The sequence below is a fragment of the Acinonyx jubatus genome, chromosome A1 (genome assembly GCF_027475565.1).
Source record: "Acinonyx jubatus isolate Ajub_Pintada_27869175 chromosome A1, VMU_Ajub_asm_v1.0, whole genome shotgun sequence".
Taxonomy (NCBI): Eukaryota; Metazoa; Chordata; class Mammalia; order Carnivora; family Felidae; genus Acinonyx; species Acinonyx jubatus.
This window is the reverse complement of record NC_069380.1, coordinates 112,890,023-112,917,296: the sequence shown is the minus strand read 5'-3', so window position 1 is coordinate 112,917,296 and position 27,274 is coordinate 112,890,023. Positions and strand designations below refer to the sequence as shown.

General features: G+C 38.5%; 1 protein-coding gene and 1 pseudogene across 7 annotated transcripts in view; one reads left to right on the top strand and one right to left on the bottom strand.

Moving 5' to 3' along the window:
* The window catches only part of KLHL3 (kelch like family member 3), a 271,473-nt gene that overhangs the window by 29,135 nt on the left and 215,064 nt on the right, over window positions 1–27,274 (top strand). The window lies entirely within an intron of this gene.
* LOC106968554 (glyceraldehyde-3-phosphate dehydrogenase-like) lies at window positions 24,699–25,636 on the bottom strand (annotated as a pseudogene).

Sequence of the window (27,274 nt, the reverse complement as noted above, 5' to 3'; positions counted from 1 at the left end):
CCCTTGGCATGTCTCATAGGAGAAGCCAGAAAACATCAACAGAATAGTCTTGGTGGTGGATGAGATTTAGGTTTTTGCCCAACTTGAAATTGTCTGATGTCCCTAGGCAAATGAGAACAAAAAACAGAAAATCCAGTCCTTATAAAGGGAAGGTGATACTGTGCCTCCTAACATTCCAGATACTTCCTGTTCTAAGCAGGAACAATCAGACTTCCTGGGCAAGGCACCAGACAGCCCATGCTGTCACTTAATCCATGGAGTGAGGAGGCCTGGCAGGACTTTCTCTCCTGTCTCTGATCTTCCAGCCAATGAAAGGAGATGGTGATAACTAATGGAACCAAGAAGTACCCTGCATCTTACTTTGGGTTAGCATGAATTAAACAATCTGTGTCTGAAGATGGTATCGAAAAGGATGAAAATATAGAGAGACCAGGTAATTTGGGAGAGAGAGTGCTAATTCAGGATTGAGAAAATCTAGATTTTGATTCTAGATCAGTCAATTAGTTATATGACCTTGGGCAAGACCCTTTGGGGTCTCAGTTTTCTCATATCTAGTGAGAAGTGAGATGGTCCCTGAAATTTCTTCTAGGTCTCTTAGCTCTTTTTAAGTATTTTTAAATTCTCAGGGCCTGATTATGCTTTAAAATCTCTGATTTCTGTAATTACCTGAGCAGATGAAATTCTATCAGAGGATAAGAGAAAGAAAGATGCACACTGGACCTAAAAGCAGAAGTGGTGGCATTTAGGCTACTCCAGAACTCAGAGGTCTGAAAGATGAGCTGAGTTTTAGAAATTACTTAAATGGTTAAAAGTGTTACTTATTTATGAAAGCAAACCTTTCAGAACTCATTTGGTTAAGTGATGAAACAAAACTGAATGTGAGAACACTACTTCTCCTCTATTTCTAGAAAAGGAAGAATTTTAAAATGAAAGCTCATTTTAAAATATTGAGTTCTGTGGCTAAAGCTACTGTAGTCTTTGAATTCAATTCTCATGTATTTTCCTCTAGGGATTAGAAAAGGAGGTTTTCAAAGGGAAAAAAAGCAACCCTTTGCTTGACTGCTATGAAATAATGCCACACTCCAGAGTATCAGAGTGAAAATGTGGATTCTAAATATGTGTGGGCCGTACACACAACTTGTCCTGAAGAGTTCCTTCTTGATTTTAGGTAGCACTCGGGATGTCCTTGAGAGAAAAAATAACTAGGGATTTTACTTTCATGATGAGTTATGCTAGCAGGCTTCATGGCTCACGTAAATGGTAACCTTTGCTGAGTGTAACCCTAGCTCTTTGTAGAGAGAACAGAATTAGACTCCACCAAATGAAGAGTCCAAGACTTGGCAGTCTTACCCTGGAAAGATGACAAGATACATAGAGATCATACAAATGAACAATGCTGATGCCCTTATAACATTGCATGAATAGCTAGGATGTCTGCAGAGTTATACTAGCTTCATGGATATAATATAGGTGCAGTGGCCTGAAAAATAGACCATTTGAGCTATTTAAAAGTGAACAACTGAAGAATCTGATAGTAGCTACATTAGGCAAAAATTGGGGAAAGAGAAGTGATATAAGACAGATTAGCAACATATATTTCAGTGTCTTAAAATGTCACATTGTAGTGAGAAAACTTAGTGAAAATTCACATACTAAGCTAAAGTTGGTGCCTTCTTCTTAAGTGTTACTTATTTGACTTGATGGAGAAGTTTATTGTGCTGTCTCAATATGTTTTTTGTTTGCCTATTTTATGATTTAGTGTTTATCTTAAATGTTTATCTCTTGCTTGATAACAAGTCCCATACTAAGTAACGTATATTTACAGAAAGCTCATTAATTTGCATTGTCCACAAAGCACCAGATTCTGCGAAGACACTGTTTGTTTTCACATTATACCTAACAGAGCAAGAGGAGGAAGAAGTAGTAGTTGAGGAAAGAAGTACCTGAGTTCAGTTAGAAAAGGAGTTGTCAGTTGTGTCTATGTGTGATGATTTCTGTCACTTTTTCAAGAAGTTTATTTATTTAATTTGAGAGAGACAGAGCAGGGGAGGGGCAGAGAGAGAGGGAGAATCCCAAGCAGGCTTCTTGAGGTTGGCACAGAGCCCAATGTGGGGCTCAAACCTGTGAAATCATGATCTGAGTCAAAACCAAGAATTGGATGCTTAACTGACTGAGCCACCCAGGTGCCACTGACTTCTACCAGTTTTTAAGCAGTGGCAGAGTTCCTCTTGTCTGTGGCCCATGGGTGCCCTGCAGAAATGAATAGACTTGGCTTGTGAACAGACTCAGGTTTTAAGAAAAGATGGTGTTTGACACTGAGTATTTTGATGATGGTTTTGGAAAGTTCTTAAGAAAGTTGTAGTACATAGGGAGTTGTACCAACGGACCTCATTTCTTCCCGTTTATCTAGACCATTTTCTAGCAATAGTGCGTTTTTATTTTTCCAGATGTCTTTATGCTTTACCATACTACCTTCATGCTTGGTTCTGTCTCTCCATTTTTTGTTCTTTCTGTCTTGCTTTTCAGAAAGAAAAAAAAAAGAAATTACCTGTTTTTATTTTTATTTTTTTAAATTTTTAAAAATTTTTTTAATATTTATTTGTTTTTGAGACAGGGAGAGACAGCATGAATGGGGGAGGGTCAGAGAGAGAGGGAGACACAGAATCTGAAACAGGCTCTAGGCTCTGAGCTGTCAGCACAGAGTTTGACACGGGGCTTGAACTCACGGACTGTGAGATCATAACCTGAGCCGAAGTCAGATGCCTAACTGACTGAGCCACCCAGGCACCCCACCTGTTTTTGTTTTTAAACTAATGTGAAGCATGGGCTGTTGTTTTCTAGACAACTAGAGATTTTACCTGATCATACTTAATGTTTTGCTGTTCCCTAAAGTTTGTCAAAATTCTTGGTTTTACACAGTGCCAAATAGATCTATACTAAGGAGATTAGCAGTTATGTCTCTCCGTGTTAGTATAAAATATTCACTTACCTAGTTCTTATGGTTTTCTGCAGTAACTAAATAGTGTTTTGATGTAAAACTACTAAGTCTATGCAGCTCTTTAATTTAATTTTTATATTTTGTTAATTTTTTATTTGAGTATAGTTGACACAAGTTATGTTGTTTCAGGTGTACAACATAGTGATTCATCTATTAACATCTTTTTATGTTATACTATTCTCTTCACAAGTATAGCTGCCGTTTGTCACCATATGATGCTTTTACAATATTATTGCTCTATTTCTTATGATGTGCCTTTTATTCCTATGACTTATTTAATATATTACTGAAAGCCCATATCTCCCACTCCCCCGCATTCATTTTGCGCATGTCCTCACCCACCCCCTTCTCTCTGGCAGCTTCCAGTTCTCTATATTTTTAGGTCTGATTCTGCTTTTTGTTTGTTTGTATTCATTTGTTTTGTTTTTTAGATTACACGTATGAGTGAAATCATATGGTATTTGTTGTTCTCAGTTTGACTTATTTCACTCAGCAAAATACCCTCTAGGTTTATCTGTTGTTGCAAATGGCAAGATCTCATCCTTTTTTATGGCTGTGCAATATTCCAGTGTGTGTGTGTGTGTGTGTGTGTGTATACACTACATCTTTTTTATGCATTCGTCTTTCTACGAAGCTATTTTATTTAAAAATTTTTATCATTATTATTTTTACTGTTTATTTTTGAGAGATAGAGACAGAGTGCAAGTGGGGGAAGTGCAGAGAGAGGAGGAGACACAGAATCTGAAACAGGCTCCAGGCTCCAAGCTGTCAGCACAGAGCCTGACACGGGGCTCCAATTCATGAACCGTGAGATCATGACCTGAGCCGAAGTCGAAGGCTTAACTGACTGAGCCACCCAGGTGGTGCTCTACAAAACTGTTTTAAAAGATAACTACTAGATTCTAAGTAGCATAGCGAGTTCTATTTGGCTCTCTATGTGTCTCAATCTTTACTGTTCTGGTTTTCCTATTATCAGGGTCCACATTGTGCATGGCCTTTCTCAGAATGCTTCTCCAACATGATGCCTGGTCATGAGCAGGAATGTCACTACTTCCTCTCTCTGGTGCTGAGATCTGAGTGGGCTTGGAAAAAACTGTGACGTACCTTGAAACTCTTGCTGACTAAGGGGCTCTTTTGAGGTGTATAGTCTTTGCTTTTGTGACTTGTTGTTTTAGGTCAGGAATTGGAGAAGCATTAGCTGAGTAGTTCGTTTCTGATCCACATGTTGTCAGTTGAGGCAGCTGGGCCTAGAAAGTGCATTTTTCCAGGATATTTTCCTTACTAACATGTCTGGCACCTTGGTGCTGCTTAGTGTCTGTCTTTGTGTTTGTCTTTCTTTTTTTCTCTTCACATGGAATCTCTTCCTCCAGGGCCTCTTCCTGTGGCTTGGATTTTTCACATGATGGTGGCCCCAGGGTAGTTGAATTTCTCTTGAATTTCTCACCTGGTATAGGGCTCTAAGAGCAAGTGTTGCAATAATTTATTTATTTATTTATTTATTTATTTATTTATTTTCTTTCTTTCTTTCTTTCTCTCTCTCTCGCTCTCTTTTTTTTTTTTTTTTTTTGAGAGAGAGGGTGGCAGAGAGAGAGCATGCGTGAGCATGAGCAGGGGGAGGGGCAGAGGAAGAGTGAGAGAATCTTAAGCAGGCTCCATGCCCAGTGCAAGGAGCCCAACTCAAAGCTTGATTTCAAGACTGTGAGATCATGACCTGAGCCAAAATGAGAAGTTGGATGCTTAGTCAACTGAGCCACCCAGGTGCCACTATTCTTTGTCTTTTGAAGGGAAACTTCTCTCATTTTGTTTTGTTGTGATTTCTTGGACCCTCAGTTATGGCAGTATGGGAACTAGTTGTCAAAAACCCAATTTATAGAATTCTTGTTATAAAAAATTCTGGTCTTATGACTCAAATACTAAGACAAACAGATGTGTGGTTTGAATTATGTGGCAAGCTACTTTTTACTTAGTATTGTTAGAGTTTTTGAATTTAGCTCATGGTTGGGTTTGGTAGATTCTTTTTTATTACTTGAGCATAAAATATTGAAACTGAACCAGCCCTGGGGCAAAGGAGCTGTGGTGGCAGAGGCCTAGACTCTAGGAGAATAATCTGCATTATCTTCTGGTCTCATTCTCCAGCACTGGCAGTGACTGTGCTGATGAGGGATGTCAGGAGAAGACTTGCTTAGAGTTAACTGTCTTGGAAGCAGTCAACCACCTTCAATCCAACTTTTGGCAGACCTACCAAATTGATGAAAGTTTATATTTTGTAAGCTCTCTCCACCTCTGTCATCACTGACTCTCCAGAACCCTTTCCCGTAGAGTTTTCTTCCTTTAGATTGGGCCCTCCAAAGCTATCACTTCCTCAAGCCCACATCAAAACTTACCTGTTTTATATATATATTAATACTCTGATAGAATGGGGCACACAAAGATACCAATTTCTCCAGCCTTTCTCTTGTTTTTAAAAAAGAGTTTAGAGTGGGAGAGAGCCAAAGCATAAGAGACTCTTATGCTGAGAACAAACTGAGGGTTGATGGGGGGTGGGAGGGAGGGAGGGTAGGTGATGGGCATTGAAGAGGGCATCTTTTGGGATGAGCACTGGGTGTTGTATGGAAACCAATTTGACAATAAATTTCATATATTAAAAAAAATAATTAAAATAAAATAAAATAACAATAAAAAAACAGTAAGAGCCATTACTTTAGCCCAAATGTTACCCTCTCTGGTGGTTGCACTCTGAAGTAGATAAGCCAGTTGGGAAGTCATCTTGGAGGTGGAGGAGATTAGATTCCTCCTAATGTCTTTCCCATCCTGCTAAGTTCAGAAGAGACTAATATTTAACCTTAAAACTTTTATTTCCTTTTATATTTCACCTAACATAGAAGATATTTGTCCTTTTCGATGCCACTCCTTGAGTATGTAAGTTTTTATGTTATAAAATCATGCCTGACTTTTAAAAGAGGCCTTTCCATTTCTGTTTGCCCTACACACACATAGAGTTATTGCCAAGAGGAATACTGTGTGCACAGGACAGCTAAGACCACATACTGTCCTTAGATGGGAGTCAGGTTACCCACCACATGGACAGCGGCATGTGCTAGAGCTATGTGTAACTAGAAGAGTTCCAGAGAGAGGAATCTGTAGCATTAAGCAGGCTTTGCAAATTAAAAAAAAAAAAAAAAAGACCATGTACAATCCGTTCTGAGTTATGATTTTTAACAATTATAAAATAAGATTAATACCCAGGCACTGTATTAAACACTTTATATGCTTTTCATTATTCATTCTTCACAAACCCCAAGATGTACAATTACTATTATTCTCATTTTATAAGTGAGGAAGAATAAGCTTATATAGGTTATACAGATTGCCCAAAGTCACATAGCTAGTGAGTGGTGAAGCCAGCAATAAAATCCACATAGTCCATCTCTAGTTCAGAGAGCTCTTAACCTCTATTATGAGAAATATACTTCCCTGACCTGTATATTTCTTGGGAAATCAGAGGAAAGGGTACCTAGGTTCTGAGGGAAAGCCCGAAGTTCAACTTTGTAACTAGCCTTTGGGTTCAGGAGGGACCTTATAAGGATGAGCAGAATTGTCCACGAATACTCTCATACACAGGACACTGGGTTAAAAACTTAACTCTGACAGTATTCTGTTTATTGCTTAGGTGTGTAAGAAAATATGATGTGTTGATATAAATTGAACTGGACAGTGTGCAAAAAGCTATTTGCAAAATGTGGGAGAGATGTGTGGTAACTGTAATAATTCCATTTTTGAGATGTGAAATAGCTTTGGGTCAAAGCCCCAAAGACCCATATCAGAGGCCCTTGGCAGAGATAAAATTGAAACTGTGTTCAGTGAATAAAAATATTTAAGAGGTCCAAAGGGCAGATTCTCCCTTTGTCCTGCCCCTTCACTACAGAGTATGATTTAATGATACCTCACCTCACTTCTCTCCAGAAAGTTCTTAAAGATTTACACACAGGAAGGAGACTCTTGCTGATTAGGACAGGTTAGCAGGACATATTTCTCTCCTAACTTTCTTCTTTTAGCACAGATTAATTTAGCTCATTGTCACCTTGGCAGTGTTGAACTGTGTGAAAGACTGAGAAGCTAAGTACAGACTAGGGGAGAGAAGTGTGACAGTGACAGCTCATGGAGGCAAGGGGAAGTTTGAAGTGCCAGGAGATGGGGGTGGGGTGGGGCATGGGTCATAATAGCAGACACATGTGCAGAGCAGGAGCTTTTCAGGGAGGGTACAGAGAAGCTGGGGTTTAGAGAGAACTAAGAGAGGAAGTCAGGCTTTGCAGCTTCAGACTTAATCTCAGGGCTCTCCCTGATTTGTCCAGTCACTTCTGGGACAGTGCAGAAGTGATGTTCCCTAGAATCATAGACTCCTTAAATATTAGAGTCCCAAATGACCTTAGAGCCCATCAAGTAAGTGTGGGTCCTCAGTTCTAGTTTAAAGGAACTTAGAGCGATTGTCTAGTTGACCCAAAAACAGTTTGGATATTTATGTCAGGCTTTAGCATCACTTTCTTTTACAGTTTTATTTCCTGTTAAGAATTCTATCCCTAAAAGACTATGTGTGTATTGTATGATGTCTGTGTTTATTCTGATTTGTCAGACCATAGAGTGAAGGATGGTGATTTTAGTTATCTTTTTAGCTGCATTACTGAAACCAAATTAGTCAATCTGTAGAACTTTGTTGAGTATTCACTTAGTGCATTCCTTAATTTCTGAGGGCTGAACAGCATATCTTAGGTACATAATTTGGATAGCACTTTGCTTTCTAGGTGCTCATGTGTTCTGCAGGGAGATAATAACAATTTCAAGCACCATGGAAGAACATTTGATAGTTTTACAGTTGTTCTCAAAATTTAACATGCATTTGCATCACCTGAGAATCTTATTAAAATGCAGATTCTGATTTAGTAGGTCTGGGTTGGGGCCTGAGATCCTTCATTTCTCACAAGCTCCCAGATAAAACTGATGCTGCTGGTCTACAGACTACACTTTGTTAAGATTCTGTCTCTCCCACTTCCTTTGTGCCTCCCCCTCTCTTGCTCTCTCTCAAAACAAAAACAAACAAAAAACAGTATCATTGACTGTATTCCTTTTACTCTGCCTTTTATTCCTGTGATTTACTCATTCCGTAACTCGAGGCCTGTGTCTCCCTTCTTCCTTCACCCATTGCCGAGTCCCTCGCCTCCCTTACCTTTGGCAACCATAACCTCATACCTCTTAGAATGGCTCAAATCCAAAAGACAAGAAACAACAAATGTTGGCAAAGATGTGGAGAAAAAGGAAGCCTTGTGCACTCTTGGTGGGAATATAAATTAGTGTAGCCTCTATGGAAAACATTGTGGAGGTTCCTCAAAAAATTAAAAATGGAAATACCATATGATTCAATGATTCTGCTACTGGATATTTACCCAGAGAAAGTGAAAACACTAACTAGAAGAGATATATGTACCCCAATGTTTATTGCAGCATTATTTATAATAGCTAAGACATGGAGGCAACCTAAATATGTATCAGTAGATGAATAGGTAAGGAAAATGCAGTATATATGTATCACACACAGTGGAATGAATATTCCACACCTATAAAAAAGGATGAGATTGTGCAATTTGAGACAACATGGATGGACCTAGAGGGTACTATGCTAAATGAGGGAAGTCAGGCCGAGAAAGACAAATGATTCCACTCATAAATGAATCAAAAATAAATAAATAAATAAAAAGTGGAATCAGACCTATAAATACAGAGAACAAACTGATGGTTGCCACAGAGGTCCTTTTTATGAATGTCTTGAAGGAATTTAATATTCTTAGAGTATTGTCAGACCTAATATTCTCCTGACATTACATCATATAACATTAAATATTTTTAAATCATTGAAATGACAACATGATATGAAGAAATATATTCTGGAAGGTCAATTCCCTTTTAAAAATAACAGTGATGTATGAAAACGGTATCCTTTATTGTTATCTGTCATAGTAAATGAGTGGAATTCTGGCCAATTCTACCAAATTTCAGGAATTTTCAGAGAACCAGAATACAATAAAATATAGGCAACACTACAAACTACTCTGAGTATAATTTAATTCTTTTGATTCATAAAGAATTTTTAAGGACTTAGGATGTTTCATGCAAATGAATTTTCCAAAAAATTGAAACAAACCTATGCCAAAGGATTTTTTTGCCAGAACATTTTTAAAAATAAAAGTAGCAGATGTTTAAGGCAAAAATTCTAAAAATTTAGAGCATACAGAAAGTATAAAGTGAAAAGTAGAAGTTGACCCTTTCCAGTCTCCAGTTTCTATTACTAAGTTTCTTAGTATCCTTCCAGGTATATGATTATACACATATACAGTTTTGTGTATAATTTTATTATTTCATAAATGCAGGCATACTATATATATTATACCTTGCTTTTCTACTTAATATATTTGGGTTATCATTTGATAGCAGCACATAAAAATCTATTGTTTAAATTCCTACATAGAATTTTTTATGTGATTTATAATATTTATCAATTCACTGTTGAAGAATATGGGAGTTGTTAAAACTATACTTAAGTGAACATATTTTTTAAAAAATTTTTATTTTAAATAGACTCCACACCCATTGTGGGGTTTGAACTCACGACCTTGAGATCAAGAGTCACATGCTTTTCCAAAAAAGCCAATCAGGCACCCCTTAAGTGAGCATCTTTATAAACACACCCTTGCATACTTTTCTAGGTATATCTGTAGTAGTGGAGTTACAAGGGGAATAAAGCACATACATTTCACATTTTAATAGTTATGCCTCATTGTCCTGTGTGAAATAGTATATCCTTAATAGTTACTTGAGAATAACTTCCTTATAATCCTCATGTGGTATCTCATTGTTTCATAGACTTGTATTTATTTATTTTTGTTTGTTTATTTATTTTGAGAGAGAGAGAGAGAGAGCGCGGGGAAGGGGCAGAGAGAGAGGGAGAAAGAATCCTAAGCAGGTTTTACACTGTCAGTGCAGAGCCTGATGCGGGGCTCGAACTCATGAACTATGAGATCACGACCTGAGCTCAAGTCAGACGCTTAACCAACTGAGCAATCCAGGTGTCCCTAGACTTGTATTTCTTTAATCATAAATGAAGTGGTACATGTTTTGTGTGTTTTTTGATCACTTTTGCTTTTTCCTCTTGTAAAATGCCTGTTGAGAAATAGTCTTCCAATCTGACCATAGAATATTAGCAATGTATTTTTACATTGCTTTTACAATTAGACTTTTACAATTAGATTTCAGTCAACGTGAATGTTTAACAGATAATTTTTTAGAATCTTGAGATTATTCTCCCTTATTATTTTTTTTTATCAAATATATTGTCATAGTAAATATCTAACACTGAGATGATGACATTTGGTCTTTACTGTTTGATTTAATGTACAGTTGCACCTTATCCACACTTAAGCCTAATTTGAGCCTCATGCAAGTTTGGAAAATTCCTATAGAGGGAAGTTCCAGAATAAAAGGATGGTAGCGTTGGAGTTGTGATCGTTGACTTCGCTTACTCCCTACTCTGTCAAAACAGTACATACTTTCCACCCATTTTGGTGAGAAATAATCTTGGAAATAAGTTTGTACCCATGGGTATAATTCTGTATGTTTAGGGTATATGCCTTTTTTTTCTTTTCTTTTTTTTTGGTGATACTTGCAGTTTCTACCACACTGTGGCTGCTAAGGAATTGTTCAAGAAAAACAACAATAATGCTGGTATTTGGTTTGTCAGTTGTGGCTCAGGGCATCAGTGGGACATAGAGCAGAATTCTTGCTGAGAAATATGATCCTAACTTGATGCTAATTTTATCTTTGTGGTGCAGCTTTTAAATATGAGGACAGCTGGTGTTGGATAAATCTGTCCTCACAAGCTGTATGAGATGGAAATAAAATTAAATATTTGGGGTTAAATCCAAATGCAAAAATGTGGAAATGACTGATGAATATTTTGATATTTCACTTTCTGCATATCGATAAGAAACTCTCTATTCGTCATGGATTCCTACCAACAGTCCTATTTGAAGCTTAAAATAAGCAGAATGTGAGCATTAAGGTCTACATTTCATGAAAAGAAAAGCTTAATTCTTGTTTTTTACCCTATTCTCCACCCTGCTGATAAAAATGGTAGACTCTACATACCTATTTTTGTTAGCAACCTCTCTTTGTCTTTCTCCCTTGCATAAAAGATTGCTACCAATAAAACAGTCCCCTACTTCCACTTGGGTTGGGATGGTAATTCTCTGTGGTCTCTGAAAGTTTGCAAATGATGGGAACCCCAACCTCCTAGTAGATTCTCCTCCAGATGACTAAATGTCTTGCTGATTGCTAAGGGATAAATAAGAGTGGTGAGCTCAGAAAACAGTCAGGTTGCTGGCTTTTCTTCAGCTGACTGGATTACTAAGGTAGAAAAGCACTAAAAATAAATCAGGGCACAAATTCTCCTGCCAGGGGTTGAATATTGAGATAACTGGTCTTGACTGGTGTTGACATCATCTCTTCTCCTAATGTACTGTGCAAATAAGAACCAGAGTGAGAAACAGATTTGGCCACGGACTAGTGTCGGCACAAGTTTATAGCCTTGTCCTGATACATTTACTGTTACTTCTTGTCAGGCTCAGTTAATTAGTTCTTCCAGCTCCTCTAGGAGATAGCTAAATACATCAAGGTGAGAACTTGAAACCAAACTTGGGGCCAATCTCGGGAAGTCACTTGATCTCTTCTAGTTTCAGATATATCTATGCTAGGTCACTTACACATCAGTTGGGTTTCAGGGTTTCCCCCAGGAGGTCAGATTCTACCAGAATTGGAAAGGTAGGATGATCTCTCAGGAACTCAGTTCTAGGACCTGCAGATTTCACCACAATACAAGTTACCTGACATGGAGTAAAGATTCTTACTGCTGAATTTCTGTTTCTCTTGTTGCTTCAGATGTCCTGAGCAGAGCTTTGCTAGTCAGAATTAATCTGTGAATCTCCTTTGAACTTAAAGGAGGGGAAATCCATTTAAATCCCTACCTTCTTTATATCTATCCCAACCCTAAAAAAATTTTTTTAAATGTTTTATTTATTTTTGAGAGAGAGAGAGAGAGACAGACAGACAGACAGACAGACACAGTACGCATTGGGGAGGGGCAGAGAGAGAGAGGGAGACATAGAATCCAAAGCAGGCTCTAGACTCTGAGCTGTCAGCACAGAGCCTGACACGGGGCCAGAACTCACTAACCGTGAAATCATGACCTGAGTCAAAGTCAGATGTTTAACTGACTGAGTCACCCAGGCACCCCAATATGTCTATCCCTACTCTTTTTTAGTTTTGTAGAAAGTTGCCTTATTGGTGCAGCCACTCTGGAAAACACTGTGGAGGTTCCTCAGAAAATTAAAAATAGACCTACCCTATGACCCAGCAATAGCACTGCTAGGAATTTACCCAAGGGATACAGGAGTACTGATGCATAGGGGCACTTGTACCCCAATGTTTATAGCAGCACTCTCAACAAGAGCCAAATTATGGAAAGAGCCTAAATGTCCATCAACTGATGAATGGATAAAGAAATTGTGGTTTATATACACAATGGAGTACTACATGGCAATGAGAAAGAACGAAATACGGCCCTTTGTAGCAACGTGGATGGAACTGGAGAGTGTGATGCTACGTGAAATAAGCCATACAGAGAAAGACAGATACCATATGTTTTCACTCTTATGTGGATCCTGAGAAACTTAACAGAAACCCATGGGGGAGGGGAAGGAAAAAAAAAAAAAGAGGTTAGAGTGGAAGAGAGCCAAAGCATAAGAGACTCTTAAAAACTGAGAACAAACTGAGGGTTGATGGGGGGTGGGAGGGAGGGGAGGGTGGGTGATGGGTATTGAGGAGGGCACCTTTTGGGATGAGCACTGGGTGTTGTATGGAAACCAATATGACAGTAAATTTCATATATTGAAAAAAAAAGAATCAAATCAGATATATTAAAAAAAAAAAAGAAAGTTGCCTTTAATGGGAGTAATACTATCTCCCACTGATTAAGTAGTTGATACTCAAAAAACACTTCCACACTTTTATCTTGTGACCTTCAGAACAAGTCTGTAAGGTAGGCAGATGTTATTATACCCTTGTTAACTGCTGGATTCAGTAAAGCTAACAGATTGAGACCTTGGCAGAAGTTGGTATTAAGCCCTGGGAGCTCTGGGATTTCTTAGTCCACTCAGCAAGGTCTAGTCTGACCCAGGACCCTCTCTCCAAGTCTGGAGGTTTGTTCTATTTTTTAAAAAATAGTTTATTTAAATATGTCCATAAAAGGGTATTCTCATTAAAGAAGAGTTGAAAATATGGCAGAAAAGTCCAAGAGAAAAATCAACTACATACCTAGTACTCAGAAACACATTCCTTGGGTTTACTTAGGTTTTTGACTGTATCTATGGGATGGAAAGAGAGATCAAATAGATATTCAGTAATGCTTATTCTGTTTCCACCTATTTCCCTGCATGGAGCATAATGTATGTCATAGACATTTTAGTCTAGCCTCCTCCAGGGGTACCTCACAGGTAGGTAGGTATTGACTCTACACCTTCCAGGCTGAGCTCTAAATGCTGAATCAACATCTCACTGCCATCCTGGTAGATATCAGCTATTCACTGTTCTCCTTTTGTTACTCTTCTCTTTTTTTCTACTAAGCTTATTTCCTTTCCCTCTGGCTATATCAGTATAGTTTGTCTTGCTTGTTGCCTACAGTATATCATTTCCAGCCCTAAAATCACCAGTAGCAGTGGGGCAGATCTTTCTTCAGATTCTGCCTGGCTTCCCCTGGGCAGAGTTAGGGGCCCAGGTAGCATTGAAGAGAATGAGAGCGCTGTTCTTTCTCTGGTCTCCCATGTACCCAGCTTGGCACTCAGAAGGTACATCTGACCAAAGAGGAGTGCTGGGACCTGTAGGCACGTTAACTCCAGATGTTTGGACCCAAGAAATAGTAAATTGCAGTGTAGCTTTCAGTCCCCTCCTGCATTTTTTTTAGTACTTTAATAATAGACACTAGGTAAGTGTTTACTGACAAGTGTGTGAGTGAGTGAGCGAGTGAATGAGTGTATTTGGTCCTGAGAGTAGAGGTGGGAAGCCCCTGTGCTTACTTCCTATAAATTGAAAGCACCAGGAATGCATTCTTTGTCATACACCCAAATAACTTTAGTTTTCCTCATCTGTAGCATCACTATGATAATGAGAAAACCCAGCCAACCAGCAGCCTTGGTGTCAGAGGTACTCACAGCTTCCACGTTGTCTGCTTTCAGGTCCTGATGTCCCCATAGAAAACACCCCTTGAGGCTGGATTTGTTTGAGGTAGATCCCTGCTCTCTGGCAAGGAGGGGCATAAACTGGAATGACAGCTGTGTGCAAAGAGGCTAGAGGATCAACTGGAAGGGATGGGGAAGGGTCTCCCTATTCTACTCTATTTGGTGCAGCCCTGGCTTTCACCTAACCATACTTGGGGAGTGTGCATGCTTGTGTGTGTCCTCCCAACAAAGGGACCAAAAATATGTGACCCTGAGTTAACCACTAATAATTATACATTGAATCTAAATGAAAATGAGAAAAAGGCAGGGCAGAAGCCAAAGTCTCATGGTAAGTAAAGCATTTTTAGCTGGAATGTAAAGAATTTTGGTATTGGCATTTCAGGGAAATTCAAGCTGCCTTTTCCCTCAATCCAAAAGACAGGAGGTAGTTCACAGTTGCTTGGGTCTGGATTACAATTTTACTGATTTCAGAAATCTAATAATAATCTTAGCATTGGCTTTGATGGAAGATCTGTGCAGGATTGTAGATCTTTATGGAAAATTATTTTTTTATTGAAAAAAACCATTTTTTTCTTGGAAGCAAGACTTCTGTGGTTTTTTTTTTTTTTTTTAATGTTTACTTATTTTTGAGACAGAGACAGAGCGTGAGCAGGGGAGGGGCATAGAGGGGGGAGACACAGAATTTGAAACCGGTTCCAGGCTCAGAGCTGTCAGCAAAGAGTCCAACATGGGACTTGATCCCATGGCTGATGAGATCATGACCTGAGCTGAAGTTGGACGCTTAACCAACTGAGCCACCCAGGTGCCCCTGAAGACTTCTGTTTTACACACTTTTGGTGGATGTGCTTTTGTTTGTGTGTTGCATTGATCAATACCCTTAAATACAATAAAAATAACTTAGGCCCAATAAGTAGAGAAACTTGATGTTATCATGAGTAAGCAGAATACTTCCTGACAAGTATAGACTTCATTGTCTGTAATATATTATATGATTAAATATAATTTAATCAAAGCAACCTTTGAGGACCTACTGTGTGCTCAGTACTGGGGAGCTAGAGAATCCTGTAGAAGAGCTAGCATGAGGAAGAAGCATAAATTTCATACTGCATTTACAGTAAACTAAGTGTATTCTGAATGCAATGCTTAGTAATTCTCAGTTACACTGAGTAAGTGACCCTTAAGTAAGTAATACAGGGTTGCTGCAATACAGTAAACTAAGTGCAATTGGTCACAGACCCTCTTCCCCGCCAATGATACAAGAATTTTAAAAGCCATTCAACTCAACCAGTGTTTTTTTGAACATCTCATGGAGGGCAACTATTTTGTTTTGTTTCATAGCTGCAGACTACTTCTCCCTCTGGTTCCAGTCAGTTTAAAAATGAAATGATGCTTGTTGGTCATGACAGAACCAGAGGGGAAGTCATATTTCTGGTAATAGTGCAAAAATGCAAATTATCCTGGAGTGGTTAATTAGAAGTATGGTCTTCTTCATCAAGAAAGGCGTGTCCCAGAAGAGAAGTAATTTATGTGATGTGATCATGAGTGCTGATGGCTTGAAGGGCTCTGTTACCTGTAGGAATCTCTAACTCAGCATCTGGCTGTTGGAAACTGGTTGTTGTCAAGCTGTCAAAGATCAAGACAGGCTTGGGGCACCTGGATGGCTCAGTTGGTTAAGCATCTAACTCTGGCTCAGGTCATGATCTCACGGTTTGTGAGTTCGAACCTCACATTGGGCTTGCAGAGCCCACTTTGGATCCTTTGTCCCCTTCTCCCTCTGCCCCCTCTTGCACTTGTTCTCTCTCTCTTTCTCAAAAACAAATAAACATTAAAAAAAAAATCCAGGGGCGCCTGGGTGGCGCAGTCGGTTAAGCGTCCGACTTCAGCCAGGTCACGATCTCGCGGTCCGTGAGTTCGAGCCCCGCGTCGGGCTCTGGGCTGATGGCTCAGAGCCTGGAGCCTGTTTCCGATTCTGTGTCTCCCTCTCTCTCTGCCTCTCCCCCGTTCATGCTCTGTCTCTCTCTGTCCCAAAAATAAATAAACGTTGAAAAAAAAAAATCCAGACAGGCTTTAAGTCTTCTAAACCAATTGCTCCTTAAAAAAAGTTGTTGTTGTTGTTTTTTTAAATAAACAAGGACCTGAAATCCAAGAAAGAGAAGCCATTTGATAAGGTAGTAAATTACCTTGAATGCCAGAAGAATGTCAGGAAAAAATTAGAAATCTGGGGAAAAAAAATCACTGAGTATCTTTTAGAATGCTAGGCATTGACTAGTGCATCCTTCCAAGTTATCCAGTTTATCTTTCATTGTCTTTGAGCTGTTGAAGCTCCCTAAAGTTGCAGAAAATGGAGGATAATGCCTACTGTTGTCTGTATAAAAACAATCAAATTTTGTCTTGTGGGGATGCAGTTGATCACCGCCCCCTGCCACTGCTTTCCCCAAGAAGCTAGTTTTGTATCTCTTAACAAATTCATTTCATTGTTTCTGCCTACCTCTTAAACCAGTTTTTAATGTTTTACTGGTTATCTTTAATGGGTTAAATAAACCTTTGTCATGTGTTCATTTTCTGTTTGTATGACAGTCATACTTTTACCTTAAAAAATTATCCTCTAACAGGAAGAAACTAGGATTTTAGAAAGAACATTCTGTTCTTTCCTTCACTGTGAATAGAGGCCTTGTTTGCATGGGGTATCTGAGACAGCTAGACAATTGCTTGTAATTTTTTTCTTATGCTTTTATATATGTTTATAGGACATGTGGACAATATCTTTTTTAAAAAAATTACTGAGACCAGTTTTATGTAATCTAAAACGAATCTTTTATATTTTTAGAACATTGGTTATAAAACTATTTTAAAGGGGACAAATCAGTGACATTTAGTACATTCACAACTATATCTCTCTCAAGTTCCAAACTCCAAAGTAAAACACTTTATCTATTAAGCAGTTTCTCCCTATTCCTGTTTCTTTATAGCCTTTGGCATCCTCTAATCCGCATTCTGTGTCTATGCATTTATCTCTTCTAGATATTTCATATAAATGTACTCTTTCGACCTTTTGTATCTGTCTTCTTAGTGTAATATACTGGATCCATGTGGTAGCAAACATCAGTAATCCACTTCTGGATTGAATAATGTTGGATTGTATGTATATACTACACTTTGTTTATCCATTCATCCATTAATGGATATTGGGGTTGTTTCTACCTCTTGGCTGTTGTGAATAGTGTTGCTGTCAACATACATGCATATCTCACTTGTCGAAGTACCTGTTTTCAGTTCTTTTTGGTATATATCTAGAAGTGGAATTATGGCATCATATGGTAGGTAATTGTTAACTTCTGCAGCATCATATAGTAGATATGTTTAACTTTTGAAGAACTACCAAATTGTTTTCCACAGAGACTACTGTACCTGCCCACCAGCAATGGATGAGGGTTCCAGTTTGTCCACATCCTCTCCAACTGTTGTTCTTTTCCATGTAAAAAGTGAATAGCCACCCTAGTAGGTGTGAAGTGAACCTCATTTTGGTTTTGATTTGCATTTCACTAAAAACTAAGGATGTTGAATATGCTTGTCAGTCATGTGGAATTGAAAAAATTTTTTTTAAGTTTTTTAAAATTTATTTTTGACAAAAAGAGAGACAGAGTGTGAGCAGGGGAAGGACAGAGAGAGAGAGAGACAGGCACACAGAATCTGAAGCAGGCTCCAGGCTCTGAGCTGTCAGCACAGAGCCCAACGTGGGGCTCGAACCTGTAAACCATAAGGTCATGACCCGAGCTGAAGTTGGCTGTTGAACTGACTCAGCCACCCAAGCACCCCTCATGTGGACTTTTTTTAAACAGTACATCATTATTTGTTTTTAATTAAAATGTTTTTATTTATTTTTGAGGGAGGAGGGAGGGGCAGAGAGAGAGGGAGGCAGAGGATCTGAATTGGGCTCTATGCTGACAGCAGAGAGAATGCTGGGCTCACACTCATGAACCGCAAGATGATGACCTGAGCCAAAGTCACATGCTTAACTGAACCACCCAGGTGCCCCAGTGCATCATTTTTTGAATATGCTAGGAAATGTGGCTATTGAAAAGAAATTTTTGGTAACTCCCATTGTAATACAAGTAATTATCCCACAGTTTATGTTTCTTAATTTAAGATTGTGTACATTGAATTTTATCAGATGATTCTACAGAGAACGTTACGTTTTTTGAACATAAATTGGAGAGGATTTTCTTCACCCCTTATATGATGCTATTTACAAGGTTTTTTCACAGATCATGCTTGAACCTTCCACAGCATCAAGCAAGTGCTATTAAGGAACTCAGAAAAATATTGCCATGGTGATAATGTCTGTCCTTGTGAAACACTACTGTGTGAGCTGTTTTATACTCTAAAATCTTGCTTGGAGCTTTTAGTTTGTAAGATTTATTTGCTGATAGGCTTTTTAAACGTGGATATACAGTGTATTTTTAATAATAATGATTACAACAAGTAACATTTATTGAACATTTCCTAGGGACCATACTCCGTACTAGGCATTTTATTTGGATATATCCTTTAATCCTAGTAGAATTTTAGCTTTGCAGGGTATGATCTTTTATTTCCTGTCCATTGCTGTATCCCAGGCATCTATCATAGTACCTGCTTAAGAGTAAGTGTTCAACAAATGTTATTGAATGAATAAACATCCTTTGAGGTAGTTTCTGTGATTATCTTCCTTTTTCAAATGAGAAAGCTGAGGCTAAGAAATGTAAAGCAGTTTTTCCTAAGATCATACAGATGGCCAGTGGCAGAGCCCAAATCAGAGCCCAAGCAGCCTACTCTAGAGTCTAGACTAAACTAACTACCTTTTAAACCACAGCATTCAGAACAGCACTTTCACCCTTTTGTTCCACATTCTATAGGGTGGCCAGGTATTTTTGTCAAACAAAGAAGAAGCAATTAAATTCATTTAATTTCAAGAAAATATTTGTTAATGGCCATCTGTGTGCCTAGACATTGTTGAATGTAATATTGAGAACTGGGAGATAAGAAAAGGAGATTCTTTTATGGGGTCTGACACTAGCTGTGTGACCTTGAACAAATAACATACTCTGTGTAGACTTTCAGCTCCTCATGTGTAAAATGGAAAAGATGGACTAGATGATCTAAGCAATAAAATATAACTTTAAGAAATAGCACGGACAAGGCTACATTGAACTTGCTTGCTGGGGATGGGATCGTGGGTGGTGGGAGATGTCATTGGTTTATATATCTTAATCTTTAATCTAGAAGGAATGAAAAAGAGGAAAGGCAACAAAATGGTAAATATATGATGGCAGTGCTAGAGTGTATCATGTAGAAGAGAAAATAAAAGCAATTATCCAAGTAACAAGGAAGTGTCAGCTCACCTTTAATTTTGAGAAATGAAATTTACTTCTATCCTGGCCCTTACCTTTGAGAAGTATAGTAGCCTGAAGTTATTTAATATTTTATACTTTTCGACACTTTGTGCCCTGTAAATCTGCTGAGAAGTAGTTTGGGGATATTTGGAAAAATCAAGGGCTTGGCCAAGATTATACAGTTGTCTAGTGATTCTTGATTATTTATTTATAAAAAGTTAAATTTTTAAAAATTTATTTATTGTGAGAGAGAAAGAGAGAGAATGAGAATATGTGCAAGTTGGGGAGGGGCAGAGAGAAGGAGAGAGAAGATTATAAGCAGGCTCTGTGCTATCAACATAGGGGCAAAGAGAGGCTTAAACTCACAAACCATGAGATTATGACCTGAGGTGAAATCAAGAGTTGGTTGCTTAACTGAGTGAACCACCCAGGTGCCTCATCACTTTTAAATACCCTAGTCTGTCTTACCATGAAATTTGAAGGAAATGTCCAATTACAATTTTTTAATATTGTAAAATTTTCTCTTTAATTTGCTTAATTAAAAAGTCTATATGCCTCATTATAGTTTTTCCTTGGCTTTCTAGGAGTGGAGGATATTGTCTAATAAAACAGATAATAGTAGGATAGCAGAACTTGAAAAACAATGTGTTAATTTTTTAAGGAAAAAAATCTTACAGATAAAACACACTTTTAAAGGCTCACTTGTTTTATATTTTAAATTTGGTTGAATGATTATGCTTTTTATTCTGCAAAGTTTAGCCGGTAAGTACACTAAACACCATTAGATGCCTGATGTGTACAAAGCACTACCCTAGATGCCAAAGAAATTTAAATATGATCCTTGTCCTCAATCTTATAAACATTATGAAACCTCTACAACCAACCACATCATGTGATAGAATATTATGAATACCTTGAGCGAAATCTAAAGTGTTAAGTCAAGAAGATGCCCCTTAAAGGGGCACCTGGATGGCTCAGTCAGTTGAGCATTCGACTCTGATTTTGACTCAGATTATGATCTCATGATTCAGGAGATCAACCCCACATCACACTCTGCACTGATAGTGCTTAGCCTGCTTGGGATTCTCTCTCCCTGTCTCTCTGCCCCTCCCCCACTTGTGAGCATGTTCTCTCTCTCCCTCTCTCTCTCAAAATAAGTAAACTTAAAAAAAAAAAGATATCCCGTTCAGCTACAGTGGTTGAAAAAAGCTTCACGAGGGGTGACTGGGTGGCTCAGTTGGTTAAGTGTCTCACTTCTCAGGTCATGATCTCTCGGTTTATGAGTTTGAGCCCGTGTTGGGCTCTGTGCTGACAGCTCAGAGCCTGGAGTCTGCTTCAGATTTTGTGTCTCTCTCTCTGCTTCTCCCCTGCTCACATTCTGTCTCTCTCTCTCTCAAAAATAAAACATTAAAAAAGAAAAAAAAAAGCTTCATGGAAGAGGGGATACTGAAACCAAGTGTTGAAGGATGTATATATTAAGTGTGAAGGTGAGGTAGTTGGGGGAGGGATATTAATAGGTAGAATAGTTTGAACACAGGCTCAGAAGGAAATTTAGGATGTATTTGGGGAACTGTAAGTATTTCATGGGAATAGAAGTGAATTGGAAGTTGTAAATAAGTTTGTACTCCCTGATAAAAAACTGTTAGAAAGATTCATCCAACATTGGTTTCCTGCATGTCTATCAATGTTTCTTTCCCATTCCTGCCCCACTCCAAATAAAACAAAATAATAGTTAATTTCTTCATGTAGCAAATATTAAGTACCTGCTCTATCCCAGATGCTTTGCTAGGAGCATAAGCTCTAAAGATAAACTAGACACAGCCCTTGTCCTCAAGTAGGCCACAGACCGGGAGGGAAGACAAACTCTTAGTTAGAAAAGGGATACATATAAAGTGCCCATTTTATCTGAAATGGGGCCACCTTGAAAAAGAATGATCTTGGCTGAGCTGGGCTGATGGCTTGAGCTCTGTTTTTAGCCCTTGGGAGCAACCTCAGGATGTGTGGCATACCAGAAGAACAGCTGCATACTATATTCTGACAATGATGAAAGTGGCACCTCCGTTTTTCCAGAGCCACAGCAATGACTGTCCCTGGAAAGGAGAGCCAAGCTCTTTCTCTCCTGGCTTATGCTTTTGGGCACATTGTTCCATAGAATTTCAGAGGGGAAGTTTCAGAAAGGATATGGAAAGGAAAGGGATAAGAAAATAAACTATAGAGTACTTTGATTTAAAATTATATACAGAATTCAACCATTAGTGTCTCTTAGATGCATCAAGATATAATAATAATAATGATAGATAATAATTACTTTGTGCTAGGCACTATGATAAGGGCTTAACATATATTACCTAATTTAACCCATATAGTAGTCCTAAAAATTTGCTATTACATTCATCACTTTTTAAACTGAGGCTTAAAAGATGAAGTAACTTCCCTACATCACATAGCTCATAAGTGGACATAATGGAAAGTATATTGGGATAAGTTTTATATTTCATATTTTATAGAGAGAGATGAAGCAGAATGATGTCAAGCCAAATTTAGAATCCATATCTCAATTTTATAACTCTTGAACAATTTTTAAGTTATTTTGTAGTAGAAACTTTCAAACATATGTATCAGTTAGCTTCTATAATTACCTATTTGTGGCCAGTCTTATTTTATCTGTACCCACTTGTCCCCTATTATATTCATATGAAGCAAATATTAAATATCATATGATTTCACTTGTAAATATGCCAGAATGTTTCTCTAAAAGATGACTTAAAAATAATCCTAATACCATTACTACACCTAAAATTAATAATGATTCCTTAATACCATCAACTAGTTTGTCTAGTTTGAATGTAAATTTCCAATTGTTTTGTAAGTGTCCTAATTTTGTCTCACCGTTTATTTGCTTGAGTAAGGATCCATGTAAGGTCCACACATGATAATACATTGATAAATGTATGTATGTATGTGTGTGTATATATATATAAATATGTATATATTTATATATATATATGTATGTATTTTTTTGGAGAGAGAGAGAGAGAGAGCACAAGTGAGCAAGGGGCAGAGAGACTCCCAGGAGGGGCAGAGGGAGAGAGAGAGAGGGAGAGAGAGAGAGAGAGAGAGAGAGAGAGAGAGAGAGAGAGAGAGAAAAGTGGGGCTCGCCCAAAGTGGGGCTCATGTTTTACCCAAAGTGGGGAACGTGCTTGCCTGAAGTAGGACATGAGCTCACCAGATGTGGGACTTGAATTCAGGAACCATGAGATCATGAACTGAGCTGATGTCAGATGCTTAACAACTGAGCCAGCCAGGTGCCCAATACATTTTTATATCTGAAGTCTCTTTTCATCTATAGCTTGCCTTCCACCTTTTAAATTTTCTTGTAATTTAAATTGTCAAAAAAGCTAGTTGTTTGTCCTACAGAGTTTTCTGAAATTTTGATTTTATTGATTGTATCTCTGTGGTATAGTTTAAGATATTTCTCTGTTTTATGTATTTCCTATAAATTGGTAGTTATATCTAGAGTTTTGATCAGATTCAAATTTGATGTATACTTTTTTGCAGGACTACATCGTAAATGATGATGTGTCGCCAGGAGGCACATAATTTCTGATTATCTCTTTCATCGTGATGTAAGCAATCATTGATGCTTAGTGAATTAATTTATTTAGGATTGCAAGGCCTTCCATTTCCAGCCATGATAGAGTATAAGGACCTTCAACAAGTAAAAAACCCAGCAAGATACATAGAACAGTATTTTAGGCATTGGACAGCAGGTATCACATGATTGTAATCTTTAAAGGAAGGCAAATGACATAATTTCTGGATTCTTATGAAAAATTACAGGACATGCAAAGAAACAGGATCATACAGTCATAACATGGATAAAATTCAATTAATAGAAACAAAATATAGAAACGAGAGCATAGAGTGAGTAGACAAAGATATTAAAACCGCTATTATAAATATGCTTTACTTGTTAAAGTGATAGAAGAAAACATGAGTATAACAAGGAGAGAAGATGGAAGATACAAAACAGAAGATCCAAATCTAGGAATTAAAAATATTTGTGATGAGAAGTACTTTGGATGGGATTAATAGATTAGACATAGTAGAAGAAAAGATTAGACACTTGAAGGCATAACAGTAGAAACTACCCAAAATAAAGCACAGAGAAAAAAGACTGAAGCAAAGCAAAGCAAAACAATGAATAGAGCATCAGTATGCTGTGGGACAATATCATGTAATTGGAGCTGGAGAAGGGCAGTGACACCAGAAAAATATTTAAGGAAATAATGGCACATAAAAAGGATCTGGAGACCTTTTTCTCTGTTGTGATGACAGATAAGGTTGCTTCTCAGCAGGTAAAGAATGGTTTCATTATGAACAGTCAGAAAGCTCTAATCTACAGACTGACCCTTTTAGAGGTCTTCTATTTTCTCTCCTTGTTATACTTATGTTTTCTTCTGTCACCTTAACAAGTAAAGCATATTTATAATAGCTGTTTTAATATCTTTGTCTACTCTATGCTGTCATTTCTGTATTCTATTAATTGAATTTTATCCATGTTATGAATGTATGATCCTGTTTCTTTGCATCCCCTGTAATTTTTCATAAGAATCCAGAAATTATGTCATTTCCCTTCCTTTAGATGACCTTATACATGATAGGTACATGTACAAGGCACTGCCTTCCTCTTAGGACCTTAATGGAAAAATTGTGATGTTTGTTTTTTATCTTCCTCTTTTTCCATCCTTGAATCTCTCTTACCCACTCTTTTTTTGGTTGGGGGCGGGGGATGTTCTGGGTACTTTATTGATGGTATGTGAGAAGGTAGGCCTTAGGCCCCTCATCTTCTTCAGGGGGTCTGGGATGGAAACTGTAGAACTTGGGAGATTCTCAGTTTGTTGGGGGAATGAATTGGGGCAAGGACTCTCCAGCAGCTTAGGGCCTCTTTCTTCCTCTTGCTCTCTCTGGGACTGGTGGTGTAGGGAACTCTTACTCCTTGAAGGCCGTGTGGACCATAAGATTCACCATCTGGTTGCTGTAGCCAAATTCATTGTCATACCAGGAAATGAGCTTGACAAAATGGTCACTGAGAGCAGTGCCACCCCCAGCATTAAAGTGGAAGAGTGGGTGTCACTGTTAAAGTTGCAGGAAACAACCTGGTCCTCAGGATGCCCTTGCAGGGAACCTCCAATGCCTGCTTCATCACCTTGTTTTTGGCAGCTTTGTCCAGGTGGCAGGTCAGATCCAAGACTGACATGGTGAGGGTGGATACACAGAAGGCCATGCCATTGAGCTTCCCATTAAGTTCTGGCAACACCAGTAGAAGCAGGAATGATGTTCTGGGCAGCCCCTTGGACATCACACCACAGCTTCCCGGAGCTGTCGTCCATGGTCTTCTGAGTAGCAGTGATAGCATGGACTATGGTCATGACTCCCTCCATGAGGCCAAAGCTGTCATGGATGATCTTGATCAGACGGGCCAAGCAGTTGATGGTGCAGGAGGCATTGCTGACAATCTTGAGGGAGTTATCATTCTTCTCATGGTTCATGCCTGTCACAGACTTGGAGGCATTAGCAGAAGGGGCAGAGATGATGACCTTCTTGGCCCCACCCTTTACCCTTCTACATGGTGGTGAAGACCCCGTGGACTCCACAATATACTCAGCACCAGCATTACCCCATTTGATGTTGACGGGATCTCTCTTCTGGAAGATGGAGATGGGCTTTCCATTGATGACAAGTTTCCTGTTCTCAGCCTTGACTTCTGTTGAATTTGCTGTAGGTGGATTCTTTCTGGAACATATAAACCATGTAGTTGAGGTCAACGAAGGGGTGATTGGTGGTGACAGTATTCAGTTTGCCTGAGTTCAAAGCAGCCCTGGTGACCTGGGGCCCAGTACAGTCAAGTCTGTTTACTCTGACTTCCACCAGTGTGTCTCAGGGATGCAGCTGGCAATGTGCCAGAAGATGCAGCTGTCTAACAGGGAGGAACAGAGAGCCTACTTTAGTCATAAAGTGATTCCTTTCCCATCCTCATTGAATACCCCTACCCAAGGAAGGCCTGCACCCATTTTCTGAGCCACCACCTGGGATTCAGGATCCTTCCAATGCTTCCATTTATCCATGCATCCACCTCCAATCTCCCCTAATGAAATTTTGACCCACTTTGGTGCTGTCAGTTTATATTAAAGGTTAATCCTTGGTAATCAGTTCTAGTGGGTTTCAATGATTTCATGTACAGCATTAATAAGTTAGTATTCACATTCAAAAGACCATCCAAAGATATGCTTTAATTCCTATTTATTTATGTATTTATTTATTTATTTAAGGTTCAGCTGAGACATAATTTTTATTCAACAATAATTTCTCTAGTAGTACCATGAGTCATATACTGTGCTAGGTGCTAGGGCAGAATGGGGAAGACCTAGCTAGCTTCTGCCCTCTGGAGCCTCACATATCTGAAAGACATACAACATATACAAATTGGTATCCCATAAATACAGTAAAGGTGATGTGAACCAAGGTTCTGAGCACTCATTGGGAAACATCTGGCAAAGCATAAGGCACTCAAGAAAAAAGACTTTTGTGATGGTTCTAAAGGAGAAATACGGATAAAACAATTTGAGAAGGTAAAGGGAATCTCAGGCAAAGGAAACATGATCAAAGGCAGAGAGATAATGAACCATATCATTTACTATTTATTAACTCTTTACTACATGTCAGGCACAAATCCAGGTGCTTTGCATACATGTGTATCACTTGACTCTCTCAAAAACCTCTCCAATTTACAGATCAGGAAACTGAGGCTTCGAGAAATTGCATCACTTGCCCAACGTTGTTTAATGTGTCAGAGCTGGGATTAGAGTCTAGATCTGTCTGATTAAAAGTTAAGCCTAACTCTTAATCCTTGAAGTACTGAAGAAAACTTGGGTTCAGAATATGGTAGGGTGAGAGCAAAGTAGTAGCAGAAGAGAAGGCAGGGAGGGTTTGTAAAGGCCAGACTGTGAAGGGTTTTATGTGTGAAATATCCATGAATTAGTTCTTTATCCACTTCTTGTCCCTAGTCTTCTAACCCCAAGCGAGAAAAACTCTATTTTTCTCTTAACCCTCAAACACTTAGTACTTGCATCTCACATAATTATAATTATGTTCTTTACCTATTTCCCTCTCTTCACCATTAGGCAACAAAGTCCTTACAGAAGGGCTTATCGCAGTACCCTTCTCATTTAGTGAAATGTGCACTATTCACTTAGTGAATGAATGAATGAGTGAAACTAAAGGGATACTTATGGGTGGTGGAAAGTATAGGCACTGGACTTTGCAATTCTGTGTCAAATAAGTTATGGTTGCCTTGGAGAAATTGGAAACTGTCAGATTAATTTCAGATCATACCCATATGCCAGTTGAAAAATTATACAACCACAGCATTGCCCCTCAGGTTTCAGTGAGCATGACATCATTATGGGGCAAGCCAACTGGGCTTCCCTCTAAAACTTGTAAGAAAATTTGGACGGAGTCTCAAATACAATGAACTGTAACCTTGGGACAGAACAGCACTCCCAGTA